This window comes from Mus pahari, chromosome 18 (assembly GCF_900095145.1).
Source record: "Mus pahari chromosome 18, PAHARI_EIJ_v1.1, whole genome shotgun sequence".
Classification (NCBI taxonomy): Eukaryota; Metazoa; Chordata; class Mammalia; order Rodentia; family Muridae; genus Mus; species Mus pahari.
Genome location: NC_034607.1, coordinates 26,521,216 through 26,539,081, shown reverse-complemented (window position 1 = coordinate 26,539,081; position 17,866 = coordinate 26,521,216).

Genomic DNA, 17,866 nt, shown 5'->3' with positions numbered 1-17,866 from the left:
CCAAATTGGCAACAGCTATATCATGAGACTTAGATTACTTATCTTTAAATATGTCTGGGGATATCTGTATACTGCTTTTGTTAGTTACAATGGATTGCATATTTCTAGATGTTCAGGAAGATTGATATCCAGGTTACATTGTGCTTTGCCTAGAAATGAATTTACACACAGTTAGTGCCATTGGTGCTAATCAAAGCTGAATTATTTTTAAGCTTGATTTTAAATAGCTTCTCACAATCAGTGCCAGTCTCCTCTGGAAATTGAGACTTGGTCTCTCCATGTTTTGAAATGAATGGCTTTACCAACTGATTCTTGAATTTTTTTCTTACTGAATGAGCTGGCTAACAGTCACAAAATTTATTTCAAAGGAGCTAATTTTTAAGATTTCTGATAAGTATAATATGCATGGGTGATCATGTTCAACTAATTATAAAATGAAGAGCCAGAATGAGGCAAATATTAGAACTCTTATCATAAATATGTAACCCAATGCCCAATTGATTTTTTAAGGATCCAGTTCTTTCAAAAGTATTTTTTCTTTTTCTTTATTATTCTTTCATATAATATACTGTGACTTCAGACTCCTCTCCCTCCCCTCATACCAGGGCCCACACCTCTGCTCTCTGTCAGAGCTATTGCTCCTCTGCTCCTCTTCAGAAAAGAGCAGGACTCCCATTGATATCAGTCAGAGAGCATATAACCATATAAGGTGCAATAAGACTAGATAGAAACCCTCATAGAAAGGCTGGACAAGGCAACCCAGTAGGAGGAAGAGAGTCCCAGAGCAAACAAATGGCATATATACATACCCTCACTTTTAGGTACCCAGCAAAATGACCAAGCTTTGAAATTTCATCTTACACTTGTCACAAAGACTAAGGTCAATAACACAAATGACAGCTCATGCTGGAGAACATTTAAAGCAAAAGGAACACTCCTCCATTTGTTGATAGGAATGCAAATTCATACAACTGCTATGTAAATCTAAATGGCTGTTCTACCTGAATATCCAGCTATACCACTCTTAGGTGTATACCCAAAGGATACCCTATCCTACCAAAGGATACTTGCTCAACTATGTTCATAGTAGCTTTATTCATATTCATAATAGGAAGAAACTAGAAACAACCTAGATGTCCCTCAACTAAAGAATGGACAAAGAAAATGTGGTATGGTTACACCATGGAATAATACTCAGCTGTGAGAACAGAAGAAAAATTTGTTGGCAAATGGATGGAACTAGAAAAAGAAATCATTCTAAGTGAGGGGATCCTGACACAGAAGGACAAACAAGATAAGTGCTCATTTATAAGTGGTAATTAAAGAATAATCACACTACCATCCACAGACCCTGAAAAGTTAGATAAAGAGGAAAGGTCTAGGAGGAGACATGGTTCTCCTTGGGAAGTGGAAAGAGAATAAAGTTTGTAGATGGGCTAGTTGGATGGAGATGAGGACAGAAAGTATGTTTATTAACTTTTTAGTAATAAGATACATTTTAAATCATATTCACTCCTATTGCCTCCCCTTAACACCTCACAGACACAGCTCTGTATTTCTACTCCTAGAACTTCATGTTCTTAAAAAAATTAATATCTGATCAAACTAAATGTATGTCATTCATATATAATTAAGTGTGTAGGATTTGGCCACCAACATGTGGTTAAACTACCAGAAGCCATGCCCTTAAAGAAAACAAATTCCCCCTACCATAGAAGCCATCAACTGTCCCTAGCTTCTTGTTTAGAGGAGAGACTTAGGCATCTCTTCCCACTCCAGTCTGTAATGTTCATTGTCATGAACGTTGCAGGCAACCACAGCTACTATGAATCCATGACTACAGTGGCTCTCCCGAGTAATGAAATCCCCAGTTTTTTGGGGCATTAAAATAGCATATCAAAAGATAATATTGTGCTTTGAAATAAACAACAGCTCCATCAAGGTAGCTTGAATGCTATTCTATGTTCTGGAGAAAATAAAGAGAGAGAGAGAAAGAAACCGGAAAATCCTTGACTAACTATCTTGGTAGAGTTGAGTGTAGTTGGTCCTGGATGCCTTATCTTCATTTTAGCCACTATACTCTGTTTTTGTCCTGCTTTTTGAACACTCCTCCTCTGTGTACTATTGGGTTACCAAAATCTGAGTGGAACAACTGATTAGAGAAATAAAATCAAGAGAATAATGGTTCCCAATTTAGTATAGCTATAAAACCAGGGAGAACATACATTTAGAATATAGCCAAATAGCCAGATAGATATGGTGTCAGTTTTTATAGCTCTAAAGAATGAGAGACTCAGTATAGCGAAGGTTAAATAGTAAGTAATTAAGGAAAGTGTTTTAATAAACTTTAGAGTCTTTTCTACTTACTGAAGGCATAATGGATCTGAGTTCATGATAACGTTTTAAATTCTTTACTCTTTGTCATAACTTTGATATGTTTATTAGATTTACTTTATGAAAACATAGACAATAAAAAGTTCTTTTTTATGAATTTGTTTTCAGAAAACACAATACATCTATTTGAAACTTAATCAATTATAGCTGTGTTCAAGAAACATTTCATTTTATCTTTAAATATAAAATCCAAATCCTGATTAGTGAATGTTATAGTTCTAAGGTACTTTTAGTTAAATTAGGCTTTCTTTTCTTATTTAGTTTTGTTCTGGAAGTGATTCTACACGGACTTTGTGTAATTTGAATGGAAGCATTGAGTTTCAAATTTAGATTTTCCTCATATTCTATATCTTACCTGAAACTTGGATGAGACAGGGTGACTATGACGCTAATCACAGCTCACAGTTGTAGTCACAGAAAGTGTGGGCGATAGTATATCACATGGCCTATGCTTTCTCTTTCCTGGTGTCCTATTTGTGAGGATACTATGGCCCTACTTTTTTTTTTTTTTTTTTTTTTTTTTTTTTTTTTTTCTCTGTATAGCCCTGGCTGTCCTGGAACTCACTTTGTAGACCAGGCTGGCCTTGAACTCAGAAATCTGCCTGCCTCTGCCTCCGGAGTGCTGNTTTTGATACAAGGTTTCTCTGTGCAGCCCTGGCTGTCCTGGAACTCACTTTGTAGACCAGGCTGGCCTTGAACTCAGAAATCTGCCTGCCTCTGCCTCCGGAGTGCTGGGATTAAAGGTGTGGGCCACCATGCCCAGTACTATGGCCCTCCTTGACCTACACTCTCTTGCTATATTTGAATCATCTTGACATTTCATCAAATCAACCACTTTTTTCCTTTCATTTCAGATTCATTGTTCTCTACTGGTTTAATTGTATCTGTTCTTTTCTATAAACTTGTTTCTACTATCTGTGAACATCCCATGAGTTGACTCTACCCTACTACGAGTGTCTGAAAGAAAGAAACAAACAAAAACAAACATATACTCAACCTCAAACCTTGACCATATTGTTCCATTGATTGGATTTTTTTCCTCTTTTTTAAACTGATGTGTCCTTCTCAGATATTTTCAGTGTAGCTCTAATAGAGGTGTCAAATCCATGTCTCTCTATCTTCCTGTGACGGCTTAGAAAAATAACTCAGATAGTTGTAAATTGATTTTGGATGAAATTCAATCTTGACAAACTCATTTTAAACTACAGAAATAGCTGAAGCTTAAACCTAGGATGAGGCTGATGGCTTCTGGTTTTTAGTTACATGATTTTTAGCCACATTATATATGTTGGGTTTCTTAGTCAACATTTCTTCTCTTACCCTTGCAATAAGATGTCTACTTTTAAGGTCTTGTGTTGCTACTAGAGAAGGAATATACAGTGTAATGATGAACAACCTAGGGAATTAAAGTGTATAAAAAAATCTCAAGTTAGAAGGATTGTTTTAACTTAATCTCTAGGTAAGGAGATTGTCTTATATTAAGCAGAGAAACTGAAGACGACTTTAAAATTTCATCAATCTAATTCCTATTCCAATAGGTAAAAGATATTTTTAGTATTCAGTCCAAAGTAAACATGACTTATAGCTCAATTGATTTTTTTCCTTGTGTGATTTTGCATACCAAAAATTTAGTAAGTGATTCTAAGAGCTTTTAGAAAATTTGAAGCTCAACAAAACAAGATGTCAAACTGCATCTAACTTCATTGTGTTTATAATCCTTTGCAAACTGCACTCAGTTTGCAAAGGGTGAATTTTCCTAAGATTAAATTAATCCATGTTTACACACATAACATAATTCTGTCTCTTTCACCCCAAGGGACAAGTCAGAGAATTTTGAGGCATGAGTAAGCATGCTAATTTAGACAAAATAAGTCTACAAATGTAATAAATGAAAATAGTGAAATATGGAAAAAAAACTAAAATACAAGTCTCTAAGTACCTTAATTTTTCAAGCAAAAATGCTATGTCTATTAAGAACCTTAGTTGTAGATGTACAATGTAAAAAATTTACTACATTTTCCATCATGGGCTATTCTTAATGATAAACTTTTTAAAATGTGCTTAAGCTTATCAGTATTTGTACAGGCGATTTATGACAATAAGTCATTGATACATTCTAAATGACAAACTCTATTTCTTTGATAAAGAACTATATATCTCTACTTTTTGGAAATACTTTATTCAAATGTGAAATAATAGTGAATTGCCCTGAGGAGAATTAATAGAAAACATTTGAAGTTTCTATAATGTAAGATAGAAACAGAACTCTAGCTGGTCCTTGCTACTTTGGGGGGGGGGTTCTTTTCTTACCTTTTATTACCCCAGTTGCACACCCTACCGCTAGATAGGAGAGAAAGAAGGATAGATTGGGAGGGGGAGAGAAAGAGAGAGAGATTGGGAAGAGAGAGGGAGGGAGGGAGGGAAGGGGAGAGAGAGGGAGAGAGAGAGAGAGAGAGAGAGAGAGAGAGAGAGAGAACCCTGAATCTAATTTCTTTTTTTCTTGTTTTTTTTTCCCCTTTGAGCATGACTACTAAAAGACCACAACCAATGACCCCCACCCCACCAGCAATCTGACCAGCAGCCACCAACACTGCCTCTTTGGGTCCTAACTCTCAGGGTCCTAGCATTTATATACTCTCTGACAAGTTACCAGAATTTCAAGTGTCACACAATTGCAGAAAATATAAGCATCTGGCAAATGCATGCCTCTCTCTGCTAGTGCAGGAGGAATATCATAGTCAGCTGCTGTGAAGCAGCCTATATATATAGCCTATATATAGGTATCCCTATACCTAGATTAAAATGAAAACATATGATCTTCGCAAGACCAAGTGCCTCTCCTCCCATTGATGGCAGACTAGGCCATCCTCTGCTACACATGCAACTAGAGACACAGCTCTGAGGTGGGGGCGGGTACTGGTTAGTTTATATTGTTGTTCCTCCTATAGGGTTGCAGACCCCTTTAGCTCCTTGGGTACTTTCTCTAGCTCCTTCATTAGGGGCCCTGTGTTCCATCCATTAGATGACTGTGAGCATCCACTTCTGTATTTGCCAGGCACTGGCAGAGCTTCACAAGAGAGAGCTATATCTTGGTCTTGCGAAGATCATTTGCCCCAGTACAGGAGAATGCCAAGGCCAGGAAGCCGGAGTCGGTAGGTTAGGTAGCAGGGCAGGGGGAGGTTATAGGAGGCTTTGGGAATAGCATTTAAAATGTAAATGAAGAAAATATCTAATAAAATAGAATTTAAAAAGAATGAGTCAACAAATCTTCAAAATAACTATATAAAACTTATTTTAGTTATGTACATTAACCAAAAACTCTTTGACAACCAATTGCAAATAGAAATCTCATATATAACAGCATCTTAAATATTTTGGAATGAAATCAAACAGGGTGCATTATACTTTTAAAATGAAGACCTTAAATTATTAATGAAGGAAGTTAAAGAAAATACAGGTAAATGGAAGGAAACCTCAGGCTCATAGATTCAACTCAATACTGTTATTAACTAGTGTACACTACCTAAAGAAACAGAATATGTATAGATGCTATGCAAAACATATAAAAACGCTAATAACATTTCTCACAGAAATAAGCCTCACATAATAAACATAGAATCACAAAAACTGTAAGCCTCCTAAGCGGTCTAAAGAAGATAGATGCACTAGAAACACTATAGAGTCAGTATTCAATACATGCTACAAAGCTATAATAATCAAAACACAATGGTTCTGGTTCCAGGAATATAGAAAAAATAATAAAGGCCCATTTCCTTCTATGTAGATATGAAGTTTTAAAAAGTCTCATTGGGAAGAGAGGCCCCTTGGTCTTGCAAACTTTATATGGCCCAGCGTAGGGGAAGGCCAGGGCCAAGAAGTGGGAGTGGGTGGGTAGGGGAGCAGGGGCATGGGGAGGGTATAGGGAACTTTCGGGATAGCATTTGAAATGTAAATAAAGAAAATATCTAATAATTTTTTTTAAAAAATGTAAAAAAACAAAAAAAGAACACACATTGAAACAGAATAGTGTTATTAATAAAATGACGTTGGGAGACTATATATGCCCAAATTTTTATGAACATTTAATTATATACTATATATAATAAACATAATTTATTTACGTTTATTTAATTAATTATATAATTATATCATATTTAATTAAATGTATGGAGTTGTTGGCACACCTTTAGTCCTAGCATTTGAGAATCATCAGCAGTAAATCTCTATGAGTTTGACTTTAGCCCTTTCCGGATAGTAAGTTCCAGACAGTCAGAGCTACATAGCGCGACCCTGTCTCAAATAAACACCACAAACAATCAGCAACCCTAAGACCAGAAACTATTACAGCAACATAAAACTAAAAAGGTTTTGACAATTGCTTAGGAAATGATTTTTTTTTAATTTTACAGCTAAACAAAAACACAAGAATAAATGAAAGAGGCTGCAAACAGCAAAAAATGTTAGCCAGGTGTGGTGGCGCACGCCTATAATCCCAGCACTTGGGAGGGAAAGGCAGGCGGATTTCTGAGTTTGAGGCCAGCCTCATCTACAAAGTGAATTCCAGGACAGCCAGGGCTACACAGAGAAACACTGTCTCAAAAAAACCACCCCCCCCCCCAAAATCAAACAAAACAAAACAAAACAAAAAAAGGTAAAATGTTAGGAAGAAGACTACAGAGTAAGGGAAGATATCTTCACAGTGCAACTAATGCATAGATTATGGTATTACAAAGAAATTAATTATTTATTCAAAGTAAGAGGTGTAAAATTCTAGTAGATGAGGTGGCACAATATTTATGTCCTTGATGCTGATGCCTATGACTCAAACTCAATCAGAACAAAGAACTGACTTCCTCAAGGAGTCATTTGACCTCCAGTCATGACAAATGGAATTCATCCTTAGCCATAAGGAAATTGAAAGCATCTTTGAAATGTCATCTTGCCCCAGTCAGATTTGCTAAGATAAAGAATACCTTTTTGTTTCTTTCTTTGTTTTGTTTTGTTTATTATGCTCATTGCTTCTCTGCTTGCAATAACCAATAAGCAGAGGCAACTGAAGAAAGGATAGTGAAAATGTTCTTTATTTATTTAGTTCAATATTATTCAGAAATTAATAAAAATGAAATTGGGAATTCAAAGTACATGGATGGGGCTAGAAACAACTATTTGACTTACATGACTTAGACCAGTCAGACAGACAAGTGAAACATGTTTTCTCTCATTTCTGGATGTTGTTTGTGATCTTCAAAAACACATACGTGTGTGTGTGTGTGTGTGTGTGTGTGTGTGTGTGTGTGTGTGTGATTTTTGGAATACTACAAATATATTTTTAATCTTGATGAATATCTTTTTTCAAACAGAGAAATGTTCATCTTTTGAATTTATATGAATATATGAGAAACATTATGAGTATATGCACACTGTCTGCATTAAGGTACTGTGGTGGCAGGCAATTAAGAATACCATTAAACCACATAAATGTGGATGCTGGGAACTGAACCCAGGTTCTCTACAAGTGAGTTCTTAATTATGGAACCATCCTTTAGTCAATAACACTAGGGATCAATGACTTCTGGCAAGATCCAGCCACCTCTACATGTAAGCTAGTAATAGTTGTTAAGTCATACACAAGACCTGTCAAGGTCAAGCCACATCTTACCTCATCATGGAGATTCTAGTTGTTCATGAAGCTTCAAACTTTGCTGAGGAGTAATTGACAACTGTTAGCTGGGTGTGAGAGAAAGAGTCAATTTTGTTTTTGTTTGTTTTCCTAGAGTTCAACCTCTGATAAGAGGACTACGTCCTAGTGGTAGGCCACACATCCAAGAATGGGCTCAACTAAAGACAATAATTTAGATGGGTCGGGAAAGCAGGGGACCTAAGACGTGTTAGGGAAGGAGTTGAATATGATCAAAATTTTCAAAAAACTAATTTAATATCATTTCTAAAAATCAAAACAAATTACATAATAAAAAAGAAAAGTCAACTCTATGCTGACTACATAAACTTTTAATACACAAGAGAATGAAACTGAAGAACAAAAAACATATTTCACAGAGACAGAAACAAAATGCATCACCAGTAACATTATCATATCAGGCAAATATATTTTCAGCTAAAATCCACAGGAAGAAATAGTGAAGATAACTATATAAAGATGAAATTGTCTATCAGCAGTTTTTTTCTTTTTCTTTTCTTTATTCTTTAATCTATTTTTTAATAGTCCAGTCTTTAGCGCCTTCCTGATCTATCCTCTTACTGTTGTACAACACATATCTCCTCCCCCTGCACCCTTCCCACCCCACCCTTGTCTCCAAAAGGATGTCCCCATTCCACACCCCACCAGACTTCCCCACTCTCTGGGTCCTCAAGTCTCTTGAGAGATAAGTGCGTCTTTTCTCACTGGGTCAAGACCCCATAGTCCTCTGCTGTATATGTGTTGAGGGGCTCATATCAGCTGGTGTATGCTGCCTAGTTGGTGACTCAGTGTCAGAGCACTCTCACAGGTCCAGGTTAGTTGAGACTGCTGGTCTTCCTACAGGGTTGCCCTCCTCCTAAGTTTGTTCCAGCTTTTCCCTAATTTGACTACAGGGATTACCAGATTCTGTCCATTGGTTGGGTGTAAGTATCTGCATCTTTCAGCTGGTTGTTAGGCCTTTCAGAGAGCAGTCATGCTAAGTACAAGCTTGTATCAGTTATATATACAATATTGGAGTACTTAGCTATTTAAGAAACCTTGTGAGAACTGAAGTGATAAATATACACAATAATAGGTCATTAGTATCTTATACTAATCTAGAGAATATCAGAAATATTTGCAAATTAATTACCTTAGAATTCTGCGTTTTTTTTTTTTTTTACTAAAGTCTGTAAGAGATTCATTATAACTCAATGATAGAAGTAAATCAAGATGCATAATCACTAAATTTCAAAATGGATGAAGATTTTTTTAACTAAACTTCTTGACTTTTATTTAATATGTAGGGATTTGTTATGCACAGGGTACTTATTTTATTATAGTTTTCTTAAGAGTATCTTATTTCATATTATTTTTCTCTTTTTTTATTATTATTATTTTCTTTATTTACATTTCAAATGCTATCCCAAAAGTTCCCTATACCCCCCTCCCCTGCTCCCCTACCCACCCATTCCCACTTCTTGGCCCTGGCCTTCCCCTGTGCTGGGTCCAAGTTTGCAAGACCAAGGGGAATGTGCATCTATCTCTGTAACAGAATGTATAGGATGATTAACAGACATGGTTGACAGGCATAAAAACTGTTATCACTACAACTCAAGATATTAAAATCAAAATCTCAACAAAATATAGCATAACACCTGTAATAATATCAAATAGACAAGAGATAAGTGTCAGCAAGAATGTGGGGGAAAATGAATCCTCCTATGCACCTGGCAGGAAGGGAAAGCAGCCCAGCTCCTGGGGAAGTTCATACTGCCATGGCTGCAAGCTCCCTCTGCTTGCTTTCATATTTACACTTTGTTTATCAACCTCATACATTACTTCCTTTCCTCGAAACCATAGTTCTATTTGGAGAAATAGCCACTAGAACCCCCTGTAACTTCAATTTTCCTACCAACATGTTCAATCATTCCTTGATCTTATACAACATGTAAAGTTCAGTTATAAATAATTATTATGATATCTATGCCTCATAATTCCAATAGTATTTTAAGTTCTGGGTTGGTTTTGATTACAGGGTGTTTTGTTTCCTCTTCATAAGTCATCATTTTGTTTTGTTTTGTTTTGCTTTATTTTGTACGCTCTATGTAATTATTCTAGCATGTCAGGCATTGTGAATTTCATTTAATGGAATAATAAGTATGCTTTATCTCTTTTGTTACTTAATGACTGTGTGTGTGTGTATGCTTGAGTGTGTATCTTTATGTGTGTATCTGTATGTCTTACATGTCTTCAAGTAAGTACTTAAATCCTTTTGGAACTTGCTGTTAAGAATTATTACTCATCCAAAGCAATATTTATAATTGAGTTAATTATTTTCTCTACTGACACAAACTGATTTTCTGTATTCTAGCTTATTTGGCATACTCTCCATCTGAGAACAGATCTTCTTCCTTACGTTGTAAGAATTTTAGCTGTATGAATTTATGAATTATGTCTTCTAATATTGATGACGGTTCCCTCTTAAACATGAAGCAGTTTCTCAAATGTATTGTTAGAGTATAACTCTCTACAAATCTCCCAGGCCCTATGTTAAACACCGCTTTACTCTGTAACTCTGACATCTTAACTGGACCTATTGTGGTGTCTTCATATTTCCAGACCCCTGCAGTCAGTATGCTGGCTCTGCTAATCTCTCCCTGGAAATTTTTCCTAAACTGTGACCAAGAAACTCCTTGGGAGAAACAATCTCTGGCCACCATTTTTTTAGACAGCTTGTAGTCTTTCTTGTTTTTTTGATTTACTGCATTTCATTGACTATTATTTTCTACTTTAAAAGTCATTGCATCATGATTTCTTCTGTATATTTTACTTATTTAGAATAAAGAGAAAAATCCCTTACTTGCTATGTTACTGGATCACATGAAGGAGTTGGAGCACCTATTCTTAACGTTATTTTATCTAAAAACTAAAGGACAGTAAATGAGAGGCATTTATTGACCCAACTGCAATACAAATTGTACTAGAGCAGATGAAACAAATTCCATAAAACAGCAAAGAATGTCCTGTTATAGGAGGAGGAAAAAAAAGCATATGGATAAGAAAGAAACTCAGGAGAGATTAGAAGACTATACAGATAATCGATAATGCCAAAATCTACACTTGCTTTAAAGGTAGAAGATTAAATAGTACTCAGAATACTTTAGAGAACCCTGGTGAAATATGTTTGGTAATTAAATGAAAGTAAATGCTTGCTTACAGTTGACAACGTGCAGGATCTGATCATTGCTCCTCTAAACAGGAGGAGATCTTTGCTGCAAAACTATGTTTGAATTAGAAATTGCAAGTCTAGTAGAGTGGATAATGATGTATAGAAAAAATGCTTTGTTTGTGACAATTTGCAAAGTAAAGCAAACCACCAATTATTTGTCTCCTTGAGGAAAAGGGTAGAGTTTTGAAAATAAGGGTAGATAGGATGCTTAATAGAACAGATTCCATCGAAACATACACAGAGTCTTAGAGAGAATGAACTGGTACTGATCCAAAGTCTTTGTGTGTTGAAACAAAAGAGGGAAATTTAGAATTTTGGCAAGTACATTTTAGCTTTTCTGAAAAAATAACATGATTGTTTGGCCTAGGGAGGATAAAGAAAATAGAATCTAATACATGAAGAAAATCACCAGACTATAGAGAGAAAGCTGGTGAAAATGTTTAAGATTAGATCCTATGGAAGAATTTGAAAGCCATAAGGATAAACAAAACTTGGTGGTCTAACTCAATTTGACTTGCAATATTCCTTTTATAAAGAATAGATCAAGAAAGAGAACATCTAAATAGAATCAAACTCAAGATTTTGCAAGGAATATGCAGGGGTAGAGAAAATGGATTAAAAGCTTATTAGGGTAGGAGCCTCTAGTGTAGAATGGAAAAGAGTGAAAGAGAAAACAGGAAGCCTTACTCAAGGGAATAGGTACATGTCTGTAAAGTGTGATGGGCAAGGAAGAGGAAGCAAAGTGAATGGGAGCTTCTGAGGTATCCCAGGACTGAAGCAATGAGCCTGATGTTAATTGTCACAACTAAGCTCTGTCAGTGATGTCTAGCTTCAGTGTATGATATTAGGTCTGGGCTCAAAAAAAAAAAAAAATCAGAAAGAAATACTGTATTCACCATGACAACAATAGAATTTGAAGGATCTGAAAGATGGATGAAGATGTAAGGGTCTGATGCTGAACACATAGAAAGAAGTATATTAGCAAATAGGAGCCAAGAGTGGTATAACAAAATGTGACAAGTATTCTGGGCATTTAAGAGAATTCATGTGAACAACCAGAGAAAAATTTCCTACATGTACCCCTAATGATACTTCTATTTCTGTGGAAATGAGAGAAGAGGCATTTTTTTTCCTAAAGATAAATATTATAGAAACGGAATCCCCAAGATCGTTCCACTTAATTTCACATGTTCTGTGTGTGTACTTAATTGTTTCAATTCCAAATTGTACTTTCTGACTTTGTCCTTGAATACTGTGGAGTGTGTTAATTAAGTCACACAGAGAACCCTAATGGGCTATCTCCAGGCATAGCAGGAAGAACATTTAGATACATCAGTCAGGGTGAACAGTGTGCAGGACACCAGGGAACTCTCTGCTGATGATAAACACAAATATCAGAAAGCAGTTCAAGTGATGGGAAAATGGGTCGCTTCCAGATATATGTATATCATCAAAAAGTACATTACAGAACCCTAGTTACCTACCCCATCTTGCTCCTTCCATCCTTTCTCTTTCTCATTTGGAACCAGAGACCATCAGAGCACTGGCAAAGGGTCACCAAACTGATAGGAATAATGTAATAATTTTCCTGGATTCTGTCTTTATATTATATATTTTTCTTATCTTTTTAAGGCTAGATGTCAGACCCTGTAAATGTCAAGAAAGTCCTTTACCAACGAAGGGCATCATATCCCATCTTAGTCACTATTATTTCTGTCATAAATCAACATTACCAAAAGCAACTTGGAACTGAAAGGGTTTTTCTCTTTTATAAATCTACACAATGGTTTGTCATTGAAGGAAGCCAGGGCAGAAACTCAAACGTAAGAGGAATCCAGAGTCAGGAGCTGAAGCAAAGGTCATGAAGAAGTTCTTCCTAATGACTTGCTACGAATGGTTTGCTCAGCCTGCTTTTTTACAGAACCCAGGTCCACATGCCCAAGAGTGGCCCCACCCACACTGGGCTTGGCTCTAGCAAATTAATCTCTAATTAAGAAAATGTCTTACAGGCTTGCCTGCAACCTGATCTTAAGGAGGTGTTTTCTCAACTGAGGTTCTCTTCTCTCAACTGACTCTACCCTGTGAGAAGTTGACATCATTACCACCAGTACATCCCTATCTTTAAAAATCTTAATAGTTTTATCTTTGTGGTTTCCCAAGTGAAAGTTTCTTCATCTCTTCCTCCTTCTGCTTACCACAACTGCTGCTTTGTCCTCCAGATGGAACAGCTAGAGGGAAAACAGTGTTAACATGTGGAAGCTAAGGATAAAGTAGAATGAGGCCCAGTGATATTCATGACACACAGTTGGAGAACACCATGGCTCTTGCCTGGAACTTTTGTCAGTTACCTACTCCTACACCTGATATAGGTAGTCCTCAACATCACCACCACTTTCAAGCAGCAGACATTAAATACTCTTTAGGTTTTGCAGGACTAACTGGCTATTGACTGGCTTTAACTCATCTGCTGCTATGAAGCTAAGTATGTTCACATGGTGTGGCTACTGGTTTTATAAGCTATCTACAGACCAAGATACATAATGGCCAGAGGTATTTCTAAACACAAGAAATCATCGAGTTATGGAACAAACTTAAAACGTATATGTAAGGTTGGAGTCTCACGAACATAAACCGTCACCGTACAGAGATCTCTATACAGAACTTTTACATAGAAGAAGCACCTTCATGCATTTGCCCTATTTTGCCTAGGGTTTATGATGCATGTATTTTTCCATGGGTAAATGTCCTCTCTTCCCATGAATACAATATTATGTAGTTATTATTACATTGTGTTAGAGACAAGGAATCACATGAGGTTAGAGCACAAACCAAGTGACTTTAATAACCCAATTTTAAAGGTTGCTTTAAAAGCTGAAAGAATTAATTCAGAGAAAGCTATTACTCATGAGCATCTGAAGTTCTCCTTCCCTTAATCTAATTTTTATTTCACAGTTTCATCTGAAGAACAATTGCAGACAATGGCATTCTTTACTCTTCAATATCCACTGGTGTTGAGCCAAAACGCTTCGGGAGTTTATTCCATTTCCAGTTCTGTGCTTTGCAACATGGTTTAGCTTGATCATAATAGTCACTTACAGCAGAGTACTGCTGTTCCTGTTTTACATTAGAGAAACATACTTTAAAAGTATTTAATGCCATCGTCTATGAAATGTGTGGGATTGAATATGCATATCTGAGGCTACATAACATTATGAAGATTGACTAGACATATGCAACATAATATCCTTGGTTTGGGAATGATAACTGGATGTTAAAATCCCTTTAGCTTGAGCATTATTTTTTTAAAAAATTAAAATTTCATTTAATACTTAAAATGGTGCTGTGCTACTATCAATAATAAGGTGATTTGAGCTATGCACATTCTACCTTTATTTTGCTATCTCTGTCTGTTTAGAGGGATGATTACATTTGAATTAAACCCATCCATCGATGCCCTTGATAGTATGTGTAAGTACAGATGTGCGTAGGGACACATGTGTGTTACTAAGCCCAGAAAATCTACTTTATTGTTAAATTTAAAGTAAATGGGCCTGAGAGAAAAGACAGATGGTGGTGTGATTACCTAGTAGGCATAAGGCCCTCGGCCTTTCTCTCACCAATAAACAGTTATATACAGCATGATATTCATCACATTGCTGTAACTTCACCTGGAACTGTAATCTTTTCAAAGTCTAGTACTATTTAAAACAATTTGTTTTGGAATCCAAACTAAAATACTTGCCACACCTCTAAATACCTTTGCACTAATTTTTAAAGAATTTTACTCTTTCTTTCTCTAAGACATTGAAGACTACGGAAAACTATACTATGTTTGAAAGACATTCTTATTGAATAAATACTAAAGACATTGCATTTTTAAGATATTTTATTTCAAATTATAGGTTTATTTTTATTTTTATTTTTACACATGCTAATCAACTATACCAGGTAAACACACTTAGAAGAGTGGCCATTGTTCTTTCTCATCTTAATATTCTAGTACTGGAGATGGCCACACAGCTAGATATCCACCAACAGAGATAAAGAAACGGTCACAGGAATCCACAATGGAGTATTATTCAGCCTAGGAAATAGGAAATTGTGACATTTTAGTAAAATGTGTGGAGTTGGAGAATGTTACATTAAGTGAAATATACCACCCACAGGAAGACAGGGCCCTCATTTTTCTTTCTCAAAAACAAAACAATGTATCTAGTCATTTTATTCTCGAGAGATCAAAACTGCCTATGCACCAAGAAACAGCTTTTTAGGTGGCTTTGGCTTTGTAAGATTCTCATTATATTCTTGTGTTTTCTTTAAGGGACTTCAGTATTTCAGGAAAATTATATAAATAGCCAAAATAAATTATCAAAACCTTAATCAAACAGAATAAAAAGCTAAGCTCCAACAAATGTACTGCAGGGTTGGATCATCATGTTCTTTTGACAAAAGTTCTTACAATTTTACTGTTGTTTTAGGATGGGGCGAATGGTCCTAAGTCAAACAGAGGAAAACCTTGTGAGGTAATTGCTGAAACAGAGAGACCATTTAGATCAAGGCGATACTGTTTAAAAGGCCAGGGATAAAATATGTTGTTATTATAGCTTTTAACTGCTTGAAGATCTAGTGCCTTTATGGGTAGAGAAATCCTGGAAGATGACAAGAATCTGAAATGCAGACATGATACTAGACTAATGCTGTCTTCTCTGCTCCTCTGGTAAGTGGTGTCTTTTCTTCCTGATGTGTTCCAGACCTAATTGTATTCCTTTGTCTATGAATAATGAAAACAGGCACAAGCATCAGAAATTTAAGGACGCTGCTGTAAACAGATACTGCAGTTTCACGACTGCTTGTTTTATTAACAAATTGTTTCCATTAAAGAGGCTGGGAGGCTGCGGATAGCAACACTCGGTGAAATAGTCCAGTCCTAAATCTCACTTTGTAATGAACCGAATAGGTTTGCCTGCAGAGGGTTTAGCACTTTGTAGGTTTTTGCTGCGCCATTCTACTGTGAACCATGAACCATGAGTGTGCTTCCTCCAACAGAAATCTGTGCATTATCTTGAATGAAAAAAAAGCATGCTTCCAATGAACATAAAGTCTGTACATCTCACCTCCTTACATGACATGGGATGGACAGAGTGCTGGGTGCATATAAGTGGGTAACATTCTAGGAACTTCTATTTCCCACCACAATAACTCTGTGATACACTAGTTGTGTGACAGAAAAAAGCTCCTAAAAAAAAAAAAAAAAAAAAAAAAAAAAAAAAAAAAAAAAAGCTGTAATGTTGTCAACGGTTACTCTTATCGTCAGTAGTTTTAAATCAGCACTTCCACTTTGAATATTGAAATTTTAATTCAGTGGAATTTGCGGGCAATTCTGAAAGCATCCTTGTTCTTTAAAATGTTGAGTGATAAATGTAGAAAATGTTTCTCCTGTTTTAAGCACTAGAGATATTTGGGATATTGAGTTTTTTCCCTCAAGAAAGAAGGGCAAGAAGCAGTGAAAGGTTATGTTGGTTTATACGGATGAGATTCAGAAATAAAATGCTTTTAATGATGAAGAAACTCAATAGATGACTTCGCAGTGAAATTGATCCGCGGAGAAGAAAACCCTGCCAGCCAGTTGATAAGGGAGCATGGGCGTGTGTAAGGATAACTCTCCGCCAACCTTTGAGTTCAGGACTCATCAGAGGAGAGAGAAAGTGAGGGATATGCATGAAAGGTTTTGACTTTATGAAACTTGCTAGAAATTAAGCCCTTATTTATCCTTCCAAAACCCCACACAATTGTGTCAGAAACTTTTAAAAAATTATATTTAATAACTTTCATAAAAGCACTTACCAATTCATCAACATTTTACTTGTAAACTGAGAAACAAAAAAAGTCCTTTAAAATAAAAATATTTTAAAATGCTTAGTTCTTGAAAATTTTAAGTGTCATCACTTATATCAAAAATATAATGTCTCTCTTTTGTGATTGTGGCAAAGCAAAATGAAACCTAGCATTTATTTAAAAATTAGAGAAAATTATGAAAAAGAGACTAATGTAACAAAAAAGAGCCTAGTATAAAGCATTATTCACCTTGCTAATTATGTTTTCTGAGGATACATTCCATTCAAAAAGCCCAGTTTCTGTTGTTTGTAGAAATGTTCCAGCTTTATCCAGAGGCTATAATATGTATGTGATTATCCATTAGGTATTTTAACCATAAACATGTTTATGCACGTAGCAGTAATTCATTCGTTTTTTCTTTCCTGAAAAATTCACATGTGCAATATCCCCATGTGATTGTGATGGCATATTTGTTTAATCTATGAAATTTAGATGTTACACTCATTATATTTATTACAACAATTTTTTTCTGAATCTTAATTGCTCATTCTTCTCAGTGCCCTTTTGATAGAATTTCTCTGATACAATGAATTAGGAATTGAAAACTACTTGGTCATTTGTGCAAGAAAAGCTCACTTTCACAAAACAATCTCAACTTGTTTGCCTTGCTGATTGGTTCATTTTATGGTCCTGCCAGCTTAAGTGACCTCAGATTTGCACAAAATCAG